The sequence below is a fragment of the Dermacentor andersoni genome, chromosome 11, assembly GCF_023375885.2.
Source record: "Dermacentor andersoni chromosome 11, qqDerAnde1_hic_scaffold, whole genome shotgun sequence".
NCBI lineage: Eukaryota > Metazoa > Arthropoda > Arachnida > Ixodida > Ixodidae > Dermacentor > Dermacentor andersoni.
In genome coordinates, this window is record NC_092824.1 from 7,341,341 (window position 1) to 7,349,642 (window position 8,302).

Consider the following 8,302-nt stretch of genomic DNA (forward strand, 5'->3'; position numbering starts at 1 on the left):
ATGCGCAAATGCAAGTGCTGAAACAACGCTTCGACAGATACATGCACAAGGGGTGAGAAGAAGCAATGCCCCCTGATAAGGCCCAAAATGTTCTGAGCCGAGCATAGTAAAGCACCGAGCAGGACCAAATAATCTGTATACTTTTTAACGTTTACAGTAAAGCTGTTTCCGTTGCGCTAACAGAGACGACACATGGAGTGTCGTCATAGCGCTTAAATGTGGAGATACTTCCGTCTCCGTTTTAGGCCTTTTCGAGAGTGCCGGCATCAGTTGCGATCGCCAGTCGTTACTTTAAAGTATAACGGTATATATGCGTGCAAATATATGAGGTGAAATAAGTGCTTACCGCAGTTCAGAAGGATTGCCGGGGCCGCTGGTTTCCCTTCTTTCCAGAACACGGGCTGCGTGCTGCCTCGTAACTTCTTCATGGCGCCCTCCTGGGCCACCAGACTAAAGCCGACGTCAGCGTCAGCGAGTGCGCGGACGGGACACACATCCCATTTTTCCTCCGCCACCCATTTTATTAGTATGTGCGACATACTATCATAAAAATAACCACTCACGTGCATTTTGACTGATGCGCGCTCCTTTTATAAACATTCACAGACAAAAGCAGGCTGTCATAGTTGCTTGCTCTTTCTCTATGATGCCGCCAAATGTGGCGATAAAAAAAGTAAATTCTGTTGGCTGAACTATTACAAAGAGTTTACAGAATTTATAAGAAACAATATTTACCTATTTTAATAATTTGTGTTCTAACTTATACATTGTGTGCAATTTAACGCTCGAGGGATGGCTGCTTATCAGTAACAACAGCCAATCTCGAAGGCCGTGTTTGCGCAGGGTCAGGTTAGGTTGACCCAAGCTTGACTACGGCTACGGCCAAGGCAAGGAGCGCTGCGTATGAATGCCCTTGGCGACTGGGTTTGGTTGACGGTCAATGAAAATAAAGTAGACCTACTCGTGGTGCAAGAACGGAAGCAGTGCGACATAAACATTCTACAACATTCTACACCATTCTACTTGCGAATATGCATTTGTAAACTTGGAAATCCAAGCCTCGTCTGATAATCTGTATTCTGTAATAAAAGCAGAAATTTTCAGATATGACGCCCTATTATTATTGTTATTACTATTATTTCGCATGGCGCTGTCGTCGTGAGATAGTAAGGCTCTGTTTCTGACTGTACAAACGAAGTCCTATGCGTGCGTGTGTTCGCCCGCACGTGTACACTCTAAACGTAGTCTAATCGGATGTGCTCGTGAGCGAAAACTCGTATCTCTCATTGATTTGCCTGCGCCGACTGCTGCCATGCCGACGAAAAGGCAATTAGGCAAGTACCTATGGGTCTCATCCGACGAAGTTCCCCCTCCTTCTAAACACAGATCCCAGAAGCGGTCATTTGGCACGGCTTTTGCGCCAGTCGCGATGAGTGAGGAAGACAGGTCAGACGGAAGCGATGCTGAGGCAGACGAAGCACGCTGGTGGGCCCCTACAAGCTCAGATCAATATAACGAACCACATTGTGTGGAACACTGCCCTTCGCAGTCATGCGATCCACCGCAAAATCCAGTTGAAAGTTCATCCTCCGATGGCAGCGGATCAGAACCTGATGCTGACTTTGAGCCAGACGACAGCGAGCGGCAGTGCATGGAGGACGGCAAGGACGAGCTGGTAAGCATGCATTCTGTTGGTTTGGTGGTTTGTTTTGACTCTACTGATGGCGTATCAACCATAGAGAATCGGACAAGCCTTGATGGAATTAGGAGAAGGAGAATTTAGTCCTGACTAGGAAGAAACGAAAATATTTTAGCAAAATTGAAGGATGAACAATAACACACTGTACTAAGATTTCAGCAAGAAAGCTGCCTTCATCTAGTAGAAGTTCTCGTACAGCCTAGCTAGAAACCGTGGCGGCGTTTAGGAGGAATGACCGAGACAAAGCCGGTACAGAATGAAAAAATTCAGCGCAAGTTGGCATTGCGCAATATTTTTCTTCGAGATAGGTAAAAGAGTAAAAAAAAAATAACGATTGTCTCAGCATCTCTACAAAGGATTCAGTGGGGAAGGGCCCCGAACAAGCTTTCTGAGGATAAAGGCACCAAACATGTATGTGAATAAAAATGACTTCCCCCTTTTTCTTCTTTCTTCTTTAAGTATTAGTAAGGCAGAGCTATACACTGCCATAGAAAAATAAATCAATAACCCATTCACAATTCTGTCACTTTCAACGGCCCATTTCATGACGGGGCAATGCGTACTCTTTCTTTATTGCAGCTGCTATTTGCTGGACAGAAATTGATGTCACAACCTTTTTCGTCTCTTTAGCAAAAGTATTCCCAAACTGTCAGCAAAATTATTTGAAGTTCACAAAAGGGAAGAGAATAAATTTGGCAGAACTAAAGACTTAATTATGACAAAACCTATTTCTTATAAAAGCAGAGGGCACATGATTACTTAGGTTTATGCATTCTTTTGAGCTCATACAGCATGTGTACACATTTGAAATTGTTTGCTGTAAAGCAATTTGTAGCTTTTCTTTTTTCACGATTATGCGCTGTTTCATTTTCATTGCTTCATCTTATAGATTGCTTGCACTAATGTCATCCTAGCGGCCATGTTGGCAAACCAGCACTGTGAGAAGCTGTGTCCAGGACGTCGCGTGCAGGCTATCTGTTGGTTGTCTGTCCCTATAAGCTGCGATAGCTTAGTAAAACTGACAAAAAGTATGATCTGGTAGACCTGTTCTTCGCAGCTGTCCTCAAATACCATTGTTCTCACATGAAAGGTGTTTGGTTATTCCATACATCATACCCAACTTATTGTTCGCCTGCTTAAAAGATGGCACTGCAGTATTGTCCTTTCGTAAACAGAACACTGACTTCAGAGACTTGTGCAGTATGGGGCCAATAAATAGGTTAATAGCAAAATGGCATATCATTCGCTAGATGTTCGTTGCTGTTCGAAAATTCAGTGTTTGGTACAATCGAGGAGGAAATAGGTGCTCTTCTGCGATGCAGTTGTAATCCAGCAATTGCATTTCTGAGTTCATTTGCAAGTGGAAAGGAAATGTTTTGCATTCCAGTGTACAAAGCCTGTGAGCGAAAATGAGAATTCACCATCGATGAGCAACAGAGAACAGCAATGTTTGGGACCCTAGCGTTGCAGTCTGTATATACAGATTGTTTCTCCACAATGCAAATGTTCTGGCGAATAAGTTTGCCTTCATATTTTGGAGAGTAAACATGTTTGCCTGATGATTGCTTACACGTATGGATACATGGTGCCAGTAATGAACAAGAAAATGTTCACAAATAATTATTGGGGCTTCTGACAAAATTACAGGTCCTCTGCATGCTTGTGTAAAGGCGCCGATTCGGTAAATTATACATGTGTACGGTGCTGCCTACTTACTGTCCAAAATATTAAGAATGTTGAGCCAGCAAAGTGCACTGCAAATCTCGCACTCAATTACAGTTGCTGAGGTCACTACTAGAACATGGAACAGCATGTCTCACTTCTGCATGAGTGGCATAGCAATCGTCTCTACTTTATCTGAGACATTTAAGCACGAACACTCACACTTTTGCAGTAAGCATGCAAGGTAAATGCGTTGCATGTACATTGCTTTGCTGTCGCAAAATTTTGAGCGCCGCAAGAGAAGGAATGTTCATGTACAGTACTACAGACTTTTCGGATCCATAGTCAGAAAAATTCTACTCACAACATTTATTACTAGTTGAGCTTTCTTTAAGCTATAACAGTACACAATAACAAAGCAAATAAACTGTTTCATGAGGTAAATGGGATGTCATCATTTTTGCATGGCAATGTGATATTGAACAACTCTTAATGTGGCACGAAACGCACATCAGAAGCAAACTTTCTGTGGTGAAACAATGTTCAGTATTCCAGAGGCGTTTCACTTGAACGAAAGTATGACAGCTCTCACCTTCTGTAACTGTCCCTCAGCGAATACATTCATCATTTGCAAGTGCTGACGGAGGACAGAAAGCAGTGGCTAAGCAGCCTTATACGGCGGCACAATGTCTGGAACCAAAAGTCGCTGCATAAGAGGTACCCCGCAATTTTTTGCAAGGATCTAGTTTTTCCTATCCATACAGGTTTATGCATAATATCATTTAATTTGTGGGTATTTGTTGGCCATCGGAAAAATATTTGCAGCACTTCATAAGGGTCTACTCTCAAAATGCTTCTTTTTAACTCATTTTCCATGCCTTGAACAGCAGCTTCATGTACATGTCTAAACATCTTGCTCTATCTGCCCTGTTGCGAAACTATCATTTTCATTTTTTTTCTGTCCTAGGATGAAGACCTGTTTCCAGGATCCAAGGTGGCAGGAGCTGAAAGCTTGTTGATGGTAATGGCTAACAGCCTGCGCTATGGTTCTTCAAAGGAAGCCACAGAAAGCTTACTCCAGCTTCTGAGTGCTCATTTGCCGGCAGGAGTATCTTACCCAACATCAAAGTACACCTTCTTTCGGCACTTCTGTGGTGCTGGCAAGCAATATGTAAAGCGCTTTTATTGCAGCAGATGCAGTGCATACATTGGCGAACTGGTGCAAGCTGAAAATGTTACATGCAGCCAGTGCAACTTAGTAAATATTTTATTTATTCATTTATTCAAAACACCCCAAAGGCCCTCATTACGAGGGTATTACATGGGGGAGGGGGGCAATCACAAGCACTGGTCATAGTTAGTACATACTAAAAACAAGAGACTGTAACAGAAGTAATAATACCGTGAAACATAGGTAATATACAAGATAATTAGGTCACAATTATTGCAGAGAAAATATCAGTACATATTAAGAGAACATTAGGCAACTGCAATGAAAAACACCAACAAACCTCGAAAACACTGTAAAAGTCCCAAAAAAGAATAATAATACGATTAGTCGACAAGTCGTGAGCGAATTAAACGTTGAAACTTAGTCAAGTCTGGTTCCGTGGCAATGACTGATGGTAAGGCGTTCCATTCAGTTATTGTGCGTGGTAAGAATGAATATGCATAATGGGATGACTGGCAGTTAATGCGTTTGATTTTGTATGGATGGTCACGGCGTGGAAAAATAACTGTTGATAACTGAAAGAAATCATCGTGAAGTGATGAATGGTGATAAAGCTTATGGAAAAGTGTTAGGCGAGAAATTTTACGGCGAAGTGCTAAGTTGTCCAAGTCAGCTTTATTCTTTAACGAGGTGACGCTGGTGTTACATGAATAATCTGAAAATATAAATCGCGCAGCACGGTTCTGCAAGGCTTCGATGTTATTGATGATATAAGTTTGTTCGGGATCCCAGATGACAGACGCGTATTCTAGTTTAGGACGGATTAATGTTGTGTATGCTAGTTTGTTAATATGCATTGGGGCTTCTTTTAAGTTATGTTTAATAAGTCCGATTGGTGAAAGGATAATTGGTGAAACCTTAATGAAAAGTTCATCTTTTTTTCTTGTTATGGATCTAAAGAGCCAAATCCGTGACATTTGGAATCAAAAAGTCTACAAGAAACCAAGAAAGCTGCATCTTTTGATGTGAGTGACATCACTCAGAGTTATCAGTAGCACAAGTTGCCATTGGGACCAAATGATGTCACTTTAACTTTTAATACTGATTACCCTTTTGAAAACTCCTTTTTGAAAACTGTATATCCAGTATGTGGCCTCTGCTTGCAATGGTAAATGTGCTTCCCTACAAGCAACGTATCGAGAACCTCCTGCTAGCAGGACTTTGGTTTGGTCCAGGAAAGCCAGCAATGAACTGTTTTTTAATTCCTTTTATAGAGGCCATGAATGAGCTGTCATCGAGTGCAATTCTGTGGAACGACAAAGATGGAGTGCAGCAGACGTCAAAGGTGTTCCCAGGTCCATGTGCTGTGGATAGTGTCGCTAGGTGTGAGCTGATGAACATGACTCAGTTTAATGGTGCCTATGGGTGTGCATGGTGCGAAGACCAGGGACAAGTTGTTCCTAAAGAAAATGGATTTTGTCGTGTATATCCACCAAGTGCCTCAACACCCAAGCTGAGAACACATGAATCCTTTCTCCGGCATGCCAGAAAAGCTAAGGAATCCCCAAGTTGCGGCATCAAAGGAGCAAGCGCGCTCACGCAGCTTGTATTTTTCAGATTTGGTACAGGATTTGTTGTGGGCTATATGCACGCTGTTTGTTTAGGATTTGTTAGGGCTACATATTTCACGTGGCTGAAGTCTGAGCGCTGCCGAAAATTTCATCTTCGACGTAATCTTGAGGATGCAAACAGCTGTCTGTTGATCCTCACTCCAACGTGGGAGCTGTCAAGGCTCCCAAGGTCATTGCATGATGCGAAGGACTGGAAGGCTGCTTAGTGGAGAAATTGGCTGCTATATTATTCACCACTAGTATTGAAAGGGCGCCTTCCAGAAAAGTACTACAAACACTGGATGCGATTTGTGGAAATTATGCATCACCTCCTTGGCCCATGCATCTGTGTTGAGCAGCTGGTCATGATGAAAAAAGAAATGACACAGTTTCTATTGGAGTATGAGGAGTTCTATGGTACTGAGTGCATGAGCTATAATTCTCACTTGCTTTTGCACCTTGTGGACAGTGTCATCAACTGGGGACCCTTGTGGGCATATTCCCTCTACCCATTTGAGTCAATGAATGGAACTCTAGGTCGGCTTGTATGTGGAACCAGGTATCCACAATTCCAGACCGCTGACAAATTTTGCATCTTACAGGCCCAACCTAAATTGTGGTCGTCGAGACACATAGAGAAAGTGCACAGAACTCTAGAGACTTCTTTCAAAGCTCTTGTGAAGGGCTACTCCCTGTGAAAAAAATGTCGTCAGAGTTGGTTCTGTGTTACTGCTAGGCAAGGGAGATCAGAAAGCAGACAGGAAAGAATTTCACAAGATGGTAATTGGTTCATTTCGTTTCTGCACAGCACGTCTTGACAAATCAAAAAGAAAAAATTCTTACGTACACGCGAATGGTGTTTTTGGGCGCATTGTTCAGATTTTTCTCAAGAACAGCAGCTCATCAGTACACGGTAGCCAGGAAGTGGAAGTTTGCATGGAAATTTTGAATGTCAAGCAGAAATTGCTGAACAACCTTCCTGAAAGTAAGGTCTTGCAGTTTGTTTAGGTATTTTCATCTGTTCAGAGCTGTGTTGTCAAGGCGAGATGCCTAGACAAGTGTATCTTCTTAAATGATGCGGGGTCACTTTTTTGTGCTCACTGCATGACAACATGGTACTGGAATCCGTGTGAGTTTGGAACAATTTCTTTTGTACATGTCTTTGTTGAACGTACAAAAACGGGCCTGTCAGCTTCAAACTTTGCTGAACGGTTGTTTACAAAAAAGAGACTTGCGAGCTGAAATTTTTTATAAATCTTTGCCTAGCGGCAACACAGACCTGCATTGCCTGCCGTAGCTTTTGTAGTGCTAGCTGTATGTAGAAAGATGTCTGGGCAAATAACTTGTTCTGGCAGTCTAAGAGACCATGCTAAGGCAAGCTAAGATGCAATGAAGCGAAGGAAAGCATTCAGGAACTGATGTTTTTATTGAAATGTTCGAATCATCATTTATTGTCCCTTAAAGACCCCTTGCAGTGTATTGTATACGGGGGAGCATTTACACTAGTAATCACAGTAGTCATGAAAACAGCAACGGCAGAAAAAGAAATGGCAAACAATTTAGGGGAGGAAATGGTATGGGTATTCCAGAAAGCGAAAGTAGATGTTAAGGCAGCAGGAAGTGTGCTGAAAGTAATATTAGTTGTGAAAATAGGCTGTCAGCAAGTGCTAGCCTGCAATACTTAGGTGCAGCAGGCAGGGCTTAGTTCGTATTTTAATTATTTTTATTTTCAATATATTTTATTGCCCAACACAATCTTTATGTCAGTAAGTGCTTACATTCTTGCGAATCATGCTCATTAGCCACATTTATATCAATGCAACAGTAGTGCATCACATTTTTTTAGCGCATCACGAGTAATGTGATCGTGGTCGCACAAAGTGTGGCACATAGGAGACAAAGGAGTGCATCAGACGCTTCTTGTGGCACGCCACAGCTCGGCGAGTGCAGAATATCTGTAGCAGCTACATTTCCCAGAATTCTTAATGTGATGCAATCGCATTTACATGCACTGCGAAAGTCAATTTACTCATCTCAATGTAAGCGGCGCATTAGCCCCTCTTACATGGATGCGATGCACTAGAAATTTGATGTGATGCGATGAGATGCGCCAGTTGTCGCATTCATGTAAACGCTGCTACTGACTACTGATTCTGGCAG

General features: G+C 42.4%; 1 pseudogene; it reads left to right on the forward strand.

The window, feature by feature from the left end:
• The first annotated feature begins 1,312 nt into the window (after positions 1–1,312).
• Positions 1,313–7,150, forward strand: LOC140214173 (uncharacterized; annotated as a pseudogene).
• The last annotated feature ends 1,152 nt before the right edge of the window (positions 7,151–8,302 follow it).